We start from the raw sequence: 8414 nt of genomic DNA, 5'->3' as shown, positions 1-8414 counted from the left end.
CTTTCCTGGGCTTAGGAGCAGGGCCCCCTGGTCCATTCCTCTAATTCTAAGAGGTAGAGCAGTGGATAGTGGTTGGTTTGCTTCTGGTTTATCCACCTATGTTGTTGGAGGGTGGAATTAGAATGAGGGACCTGAGGCCACTCACTTGTCTGATAACAAGAGCAGTAATCTCCAGCACCCAGTTTGACTTATTAGGTGAATATTTATTAGATATGTGCATAAATAAAATAAATCTTAAAAAAAAAACAAATATGCGGAACCAGGAGTGAGTAGCTAGAATTATTTTCTCTTTTCAAGTATTTTTCTTCTCAATTTTTAATGCTAAAGATTCCCTATTGACCATTTTGAGTTTTTTGTTACTAGAGTCTCTGATTTTCCCAGAAATGAAGCCACTTCCCACAGTCTTTTACCTTTGGCTTTTTGAGCACGCACAACATATACAGCCAATAAACTTGTAACAACAACCAGGAGAGACAGGAGCACAGCAAATCCCACTATCCAGGCATAGGGAGGCCAGGCATCTGAAAAACAGGAGATCTGTCACTTATGATTAACCTTGACATCAGGTGACTTGCCTGCTGAGAATGAATCAATCCCAAGATGTTTTCTCCTGGGAGACATCTTTAGGAAGGGAAGAAATTCTAAACTTCACCCACCCCTCCCTATAACTCAAAGGATCTCAGGAATCCTAAAAAGGCTTCTGTTTCCTTTCTTTTTCTTAATGTATAGAGACCCAGGTTTCTTATATAACTTATGAAAATGTTTTAACATACTGAAAACATAACAACAATGCATAAGATGCCTATGTACTCTCAATCAAGATTTAACAAATGTTAATATATTAATACATTTATGGTATTTTCTTCTCTTATAATATATGACACACTACAAATGCAATAAGGGATTTCCTTCCATCCAGTTCTCCTCCCCTTAGGGTGTCCCAAATTGACTTTACCATATGTCCTCTTTTCCAATTATTTTCTGCAAATACATGTATGTGAGCTTGACCATGTGACGCTGAGTGAGAGGCATGTGGAAATTCTAAGATTAAAGGCAGGACTGTGAAATCTCATGGTCCAGTGTTTGAGGTGAGAATTCTGTTTCATGAGATGTCTGACAACTAGTAAAATAATGGTTGCTGTCCCAATATTTTCCTACTAAATAATGTTGGTTCAAATAAACACCAAGAGCACTTTGACTCAAAGATTACCCTCATTTAAGATTTCAATGAGATGTTTGTATAATAGTTAACTATTTAAAATACATAAAGAAATATTCTTTTAAAAATTTTGTCTTTTACATTTATGTTTTCAAAGAGCTTCATATCATTATGAGTTAGGTGTACTTTTTTTCCCTCAGCGCTAACTCATTATTCCCTTTTAATCCTTTGAAATTCCCTCAACTTCTTTCTTCAATGTAAAATTCCAAGTTGGAGACTTGGTTAATTTTCACCCTTCTAACCTTGTTTTTCTAAGGTTATTCTATTGCTCTGATAGCTGCATTTGTCTCATTCACATTTCAATTTCAACTTTTTTCTCTCTGATTACCTTAAACCAGTGTGACTTCTCAAACTAAAGCACAATGTCTATTGTTCTTGATGACAAAGGTCATATTTTTTTTTAAAATGTATATATTGTGGAAAAATATAATGTGACTTGGCATTGTACTAAATAATAGGGATGGAAAAATAGAAAGAGTATTCCCACACAGTCCATACTCCACCTGTGGAGACAGTGAGACATAGAATAAAAATAATGTGAGAGTGAACAGAATGGGTTGAAGGTGACTTCCTGGATGGGAAGAGAGGGCTTGGATCTGAAGGACCAGTAGGAAATTCTTAATTACAGAAAAAGAGAATGTGGTGCTAATAGTTTATATGGATATTATATGGTTGTAACCAGCTTCATGTGAAGTAGGAGGGACAGGGAGAGGAGGGAAGAGAGTAATGAAAAATGAGGCTGGAGAGGACAAAAGGACAAGCACTAGTTTTGCTGACAGACTACAGTATTTCAAATAAGAAAATTAACAATTAAGGGAATTTGCAGGAGATTATTTGGGCTTTGAACATTTAGAGTACACTGGGGTGTGTGAGCTCTTCTCAGCCTTGTGATATAAGTCATATTGTTATGAGTTAATTCTTGCAAAAGTCTTATGAGAAAGACACAATTATTATTACTATTTAGCAGTTGGGAACTGGGTATAGGAAAGTCACTGGTTGTCTGAGGGCACAAAACTGGAAGGTAGAACTGCCAAGATTCAACTCGATTAGACAAATGGGGTAAAAAACACCACATATTAAAAAGTATTTTTCTTTAGGCAGTGAGATTAGGAGAAGTTTAGAAAGAACTTAGACAGATTCCTCCTAATACTTCATTATCTTTTGAATGCTTTTGTGCATCCATTCATGTGTCTTTATAAAGTAAAATAATGGCATTTATCTGTCACAAATACAAAATAAGACAAGATGTATTTTTACTAGCTCTCTACATAAGAGTTACAAATGGAGGAAAAAGAACATCCTAGGTCCTTCATCATAGGTCTGTGACAGTCAGACCTTCTTGATTAGCGGTGATATGTCAGGATACCGACTCTGGAGGGAACTGACCTGCCACAGAAATGTACACTTCCTTCTCTTCACTGAGGACTGGGTTCCTTATGAGACAGGACACAGCTCTGCTTGAACTTTTATCCACTGTTACAGATGTTTCCACATGAAATAGTCCATTTGCTTCTGTTGTCTTTGTCTCAGCATCTGGCACCAAAAGCTGTCCTTCCAGGTCCCTCCACTGCACCTCAGGCTCTGGGTACCATCCCGTGGATGTACAGGTCAGCTTAATGTCCCTCATGTTACCAGACTCAACATGAATATGAGGAGCCATACCTGAACCTGAAGAAACAAAAGAGAGAGAAAGTACATTGTTTTCAAGAGTTTTATTGCCACTTCACACGGGCCAGTGAACTTGCACTTATTAGTTAATCTCTTATACATCAATTCTTTTAGTTATAAAAGTGAGGTTAAAAAAATGCTGTCCCTAAGACCTCCCTGGTGGTGCAAAGGGTTAAGTCTCAGCACTGTGAAGCTATTGCCCAGCTGCTGCAGCACAAGTTCTATCCCCAGCCAGGGAGCTGACCCACATGGCACAGCAGACCTCTCCCACTCGCTGCCCCCCTCAGCAGTGTATTTCAGCAGATCTGCCTGCTCTGCTCCCCACTCTGTCTCTGGTGAGTCCTCTCACCCTCCCCACACCTATGGCCTTGTATGCATAAATAAATAAAATAAATCTTTAAAATAAAAATAAGAATGTCATAGCAAAGTCATAGTAAGCCACACCCATATTTGACTGGGAAATAAAGTGGCAACTGTGGACAAAAATGAGGTACAGAAATCCCAGGCCTGATAGTGGGTTAAACAGATTCTTCCTGCCTCTGTCTAGCTCTGCTAGGTTTTTGAAAGAAAATAAGATGCTACTCCTCCACAATAGAGCATACTAGAATCCTTGTTTTCTCCTCATTTAAATAATTATGTTTAAAGAGATGTGATTATTTTTGTATTACAATCTAAAGTCAGAGTGGGTTGATTAGATGAACCTCACATATAACATTCTGGCATTTCATCACAGTAATTGTATAGTCACCTCTGTCCATTATCTATTCCAACATAACAGATTGCTGACTAGACCAAAACACTTTACAAATTATCTGAGAGCTTTCATTCCAGAGACTCACCTGTCACCAATACTTCAAAAATTGCATCATCGTAGTATGTGGAGCTTTCAAAGAGACAACTATACTCCCCACCATCTGAGGGGCGGATGGAATGGATCCTCAGGGCCACCTGCCCTTTGGTGATATTCTCCTTCAGAAACCCTGTCCTCCCTTTGTACTCTGGCATCTGTTGCTCTGTATGACCCTGGGAAGCACCATAACGATGTACCAGAGCTGAAGAATGGTTTCGGTACCATTTCACCTCCATGTTCTGAGCATCCATCATTGGGTTAAGGTGGCAGGACAGCACAGCATCTTCCCCGGCTTTTGCAATGATGGGTGCTTTTGGTCCTATCACATGGAATTGCCCTGGAAGAAATTAAGAAAAGGATGGAGTCATCATTGAGACTGTGGCAGGCATGACTGTCATCTCCTGAGAGAGAAAATAGACCATTTCGACTAAAAAAAAAATGAGGTTAATTAGTGAGTAGATCTAAAATATGGATATCCAGGGCCTCCCTGATGACACAAGGGGTTAAGATGCAACCTATAAAGCTCACCACAGCTACTGCAGCACAAGTTTGATCCCTGGCCAGAGAGCAACCCACATGGTGCAGCAGACCTCTCCTGACTTTCCCGCTGCTCCCCTCAGCGGTGTATTTCGGTTGATGTGCCTGTTCTGTTCCCCGCTCTGTCTCTGGTGAGTCCTCTCACCCCCCAAATCTCTGGCCTGTACCCCATTCCTTGTATGTATTAATAAATAAATCTTTAAAAAATAAATAAAACATGGATATCTAAATACATTGGGAGTAAAAAAGGTAATAACAGGAATTGTTGTCAATGTACAACAGAGATACAATCTTAACCAAAATTTGTGTTTTGCCTAGGATTAGATCTCAAATTTATACGAATCACTTATTTAAGACCTATACACTCCATGTGATAATTTGGCACAAATTGAGAATTCTCATATAAACAACCTAATGTTTCCTTGTTTTACGCCATGTGTTACCAATAGAGTATAACCTCTATATAATGGGAAACAACTAGAACTGATGAGTTTCTCAGACAAGTATCAGGCAAAAATTCAATAACAACCAGTTGGTTCATTACTTATTACAGCCATAGGCTTAATCTTTGTGATAGGGTAAGCTAATTTCTTATATGAAGCTTGGGGTATATATATACCAAATATATACATGCATTTGGTCTTTGGCCCATTTTTCTGACAGAGTTCCTACAACCTTTGGAGTTTCCTGAGTGATAAGACTGTTTTTATTCCTGCTAAGGACTCCTGTTGGCCACACCTGAGTTCAAAGTATTGTGTTGACTCAAGGTAGATCTTCCAGAATGCTTTGATCTCTAGAGGAACGAACCATGAGACTAAAGGGTGAGAATCTTTTGCTCTACCCCAAAATCTTTGAGGTATGGAGGGAAGTTGGAGATTTTCAATCACCAAAAGCCAGTTATTTAATCTAAAAAGTCTAGGTACTGAAACCAAAACTGCCATTGAAAACTCTGAAACAATGATGCAAAGAGAAGTTCCAGGTTGGTGACCATGTCAGTGTGATCTGAGGGTGGGGCATGCAGTGTCCACAGGAGAGAGCATGGAAGCTCTGCTCCCCACCCCATCTTCTGATCCTATATGTGTCTTCCATTTGACTGTTCCTAAATTGTATTGTTTTTAATAAAATTGTAATCATAATCAGCACTTTTCTAAGTTCTGCGAGTCATTCTAAAGAACTATCAAGCTTGAGGGGGCACACTAAATTTCCTGGATTTATAGTCAGGTGGCAGAAGTGAAGGTAATTTTTGGACTCCATTTGTGGATGACTCTGAAATGGGCATGGTCAGGTTAGACTGAGCTCTTATAAGTCTGCACTAATTCTGAGTGGTATTTGTCAGAATTGAATTCAGTTGTCAAATACCCAGCTGTTGTCTAGAATTGGAGAATTGTTGCTGGAAAAGACAACATAGTGTTCCAGTAACCAAATAAAAACATAGAAACAATTCTGCCAATTATAATGCCTCAGGATCTTCAATTTGCCATAAATTGAGCATCATTTTTAACAAGCTAACCATACCATAGAAAGAAAATATAATAAGGAACCTGAAATGTGCATCCAAAAAAAGCTCAGAAGGAAGAATTTTTACCAAAAATGATTTAATAATTTAATAACATTGAAAGCATAAACCACTGTGTTTGCTCCAGCTATCATCATTAGGGTTACATTAGGTGCACATATTACAAAGCAAGAGTATTTGAAGAAAATTTTATAGATATTATAACTTGTGATCCTTATAAGTGGACTGACATAGGTGTTGGCAGAACCTGATGACACAGAGGGAAACAGCTGAGTGTAAAAACAAAAAGAAATTTAGGTAATTTTAGATTTAACACTATCCACTCATTCATTGGCAAATAAGAAGTCTAATGGAATGTATCACTTTTCTAATTTTCTGGATACCTGCTCATTAGAATGGAAATAATGGGAGATGAGAGGGATCAAAGAACATCCATCCTATGCTCAATGACTTTCACAGATGGAGTCAATTGACAAACTTTTCCATGGATAATAAGGGAAGAGCTACTGTACTGACTTTTGATCAATGTTAGAAGCTATCAGACAACTTTTTCCTTTAAATCACTCTGGATGATGATAAAGGCAATAAGATGTAAGTACCACCATCTTGTCTTCAAGTGAAATAACAAGGGTGGCCCTTCCTACTGTCTGACTCCTCTGCAGACTGAATTGCAGCTGTTGTGCACTGTTATCTGAAGCAGTTCTGCTCACCTGAAGCAGTTCTGCTCACAGTTAACCACAGACAGGTGGTTAAAGGTGGCTGGCCAAAGGTGAAAATTTTGGAACACCACTCCACTATTTTCATTCATTGAGGTGAACTGGGGCTCAGTGATGGTCCTGGGATTCTGTACTAAGTTCTAAATTGGTGTCTATGGAAGCTAAAGAAAAATATTGCAATTCAAATGTCCCTTACTCTAGAACATTCAATTCATAGAAATGACCCTGAATGTTAAAGAAAGGCTAGAAACAGAAACAGCTAAGGAAGTTCAGGGCATTTCCAGTGATGTTAAGCAGGGGAGACTTAAGGGAGTGATAATGTGAGTTAAGCTCAGCAACTTGGAGCCCACATTGAAGCACTGAATTTCTCAGATATTACCTTTATTTATTTGTAATTTCATTCTCTTCTGAACTATCACGCATCAAAATCCCAGAGAAGAGATACTGAAACAAAAATATATGGCAATATCCATTCAAGGGAGGATATTTGATGGACTAAGTAATGACATGTTGAGAATCAACTCAGTGGTTGGAAGTTCACAACTACCTGAGCGTAATGTGGAGCCATGTCATGACGGAGAGTGTGAGCAATAAGGCAAATAGAGTGATCTGAGAAGATGCTCCCTGGGGTTCTGTACTCAGGCACTGAGGGAGGCCTCTCTGACGACTGAAATACCAACCGTTTAAAGTTCTCTTAAGTTTTCATTCACCTCACTGAATGAAAATAGTAGAGTGATGTTTCAATGTTCAAAGGTAAAGTTTTCAGCGTTGGCCAGTCACATTTAACCACCTGTCTGTGGCCAGGTGAGCAGGACTGATCCTAATGACAGTGCACAAGGGCTGCATCCCAGCTCAGGGTCTCGGTGTTGGAGAGTCAGATCCCCTGCCCTCCTCTGTGGTTAAGCTGGTCCCCTGGGTCTGGTTCACTTATATTCACCCTCTTCTAAAACATGGTGAACATGTTTCTACATGCAAAACACCCACATATGGTATAGTGAAAGCAGGGAGCAAGTGGATTCTGAGTAAGCTGATTCAAACTTTTATGTATTAAGATGGAAGAAATGTACACTTTTAAATGAGTGTATTTAGAGTTGAGGATTAAAAATGTACTACCTCTGGGCCTCCCTGGTGGCACAAGGGGTTAATATCCAACCTATGAAGCTGTCCACAGCCACTGCAGCACAAGTTCAATACCCATGGCCATGGTGCAGCAGACCTCTCCTGTCTCACCCACTGCTCCCCTCAGCAGTGTATTTCAGTCAATCTGCGTGTTCTGTTCCCTACTCTGCCTCTGGTGGAATCCTCTCACCCCCCCACACCTCTGGCCTGTACCCCAGTTCTTGTATGCATAAATAAATCTTTAAAAAATTTACCACATCTGTATGAATTTTTGAAAGTTATAGGAAGATGTGCCTCAATAAAATATTAGGTACATTTAAGAAATGTAAGATAGAGAATTTGTTTTAGATTGATGAAGAGACAGTGGAAAGTGGGCCCATAAGTAAAATGAAATTAATGATTTTGAATACATCATAATGATAGTACTGAAAAATGAGGTACAGATGAGACTTGAGTAAAGGATATAATTAAAAACACATAAGTGAGAAAACTGAAGGTTAATACCAAGTTCAGGGAAAATGAAGGGTCAACTGCAACAGGCACACAGTGGAGCAGCACTGGGGGATGAGCAATGGATGGCATTGATCCACTGTAGGTGATAACACACAGACAGGCAGGGAGCCCCCACCCAGGTGACCAGGCACCCCAGGAACAAGGCTGGATCTGCTACAGGTTCTTCTCTTGCCTCCTCCTCACTGTGATGGAGACACTCAAATGCACCTATGAAAGTATGTGTAGTTTTAAAATTTCAAAGCATCTCTCTCTTTTTGGCCCCATATTTACATTTAT

This window comes from Talpa occidentalis, unplaced genomic scaffold (assembly GCF_014898055.3).
Source record: "Talpa occidentalis isolate TD23 unplaced genomic scaffold, MPIMG_talOcc4v2.1 talOcc4.7, whole genome shotgun sequence".
Lineage (NCBI taxonomy): Eukaryota > Metazoa > Chordata > Mammalia > Eulipotyphla > Talpidae > Talpa > Talpa occidentalis.
Note: the sequence above shows the minus strand (reverse complement) of the source record.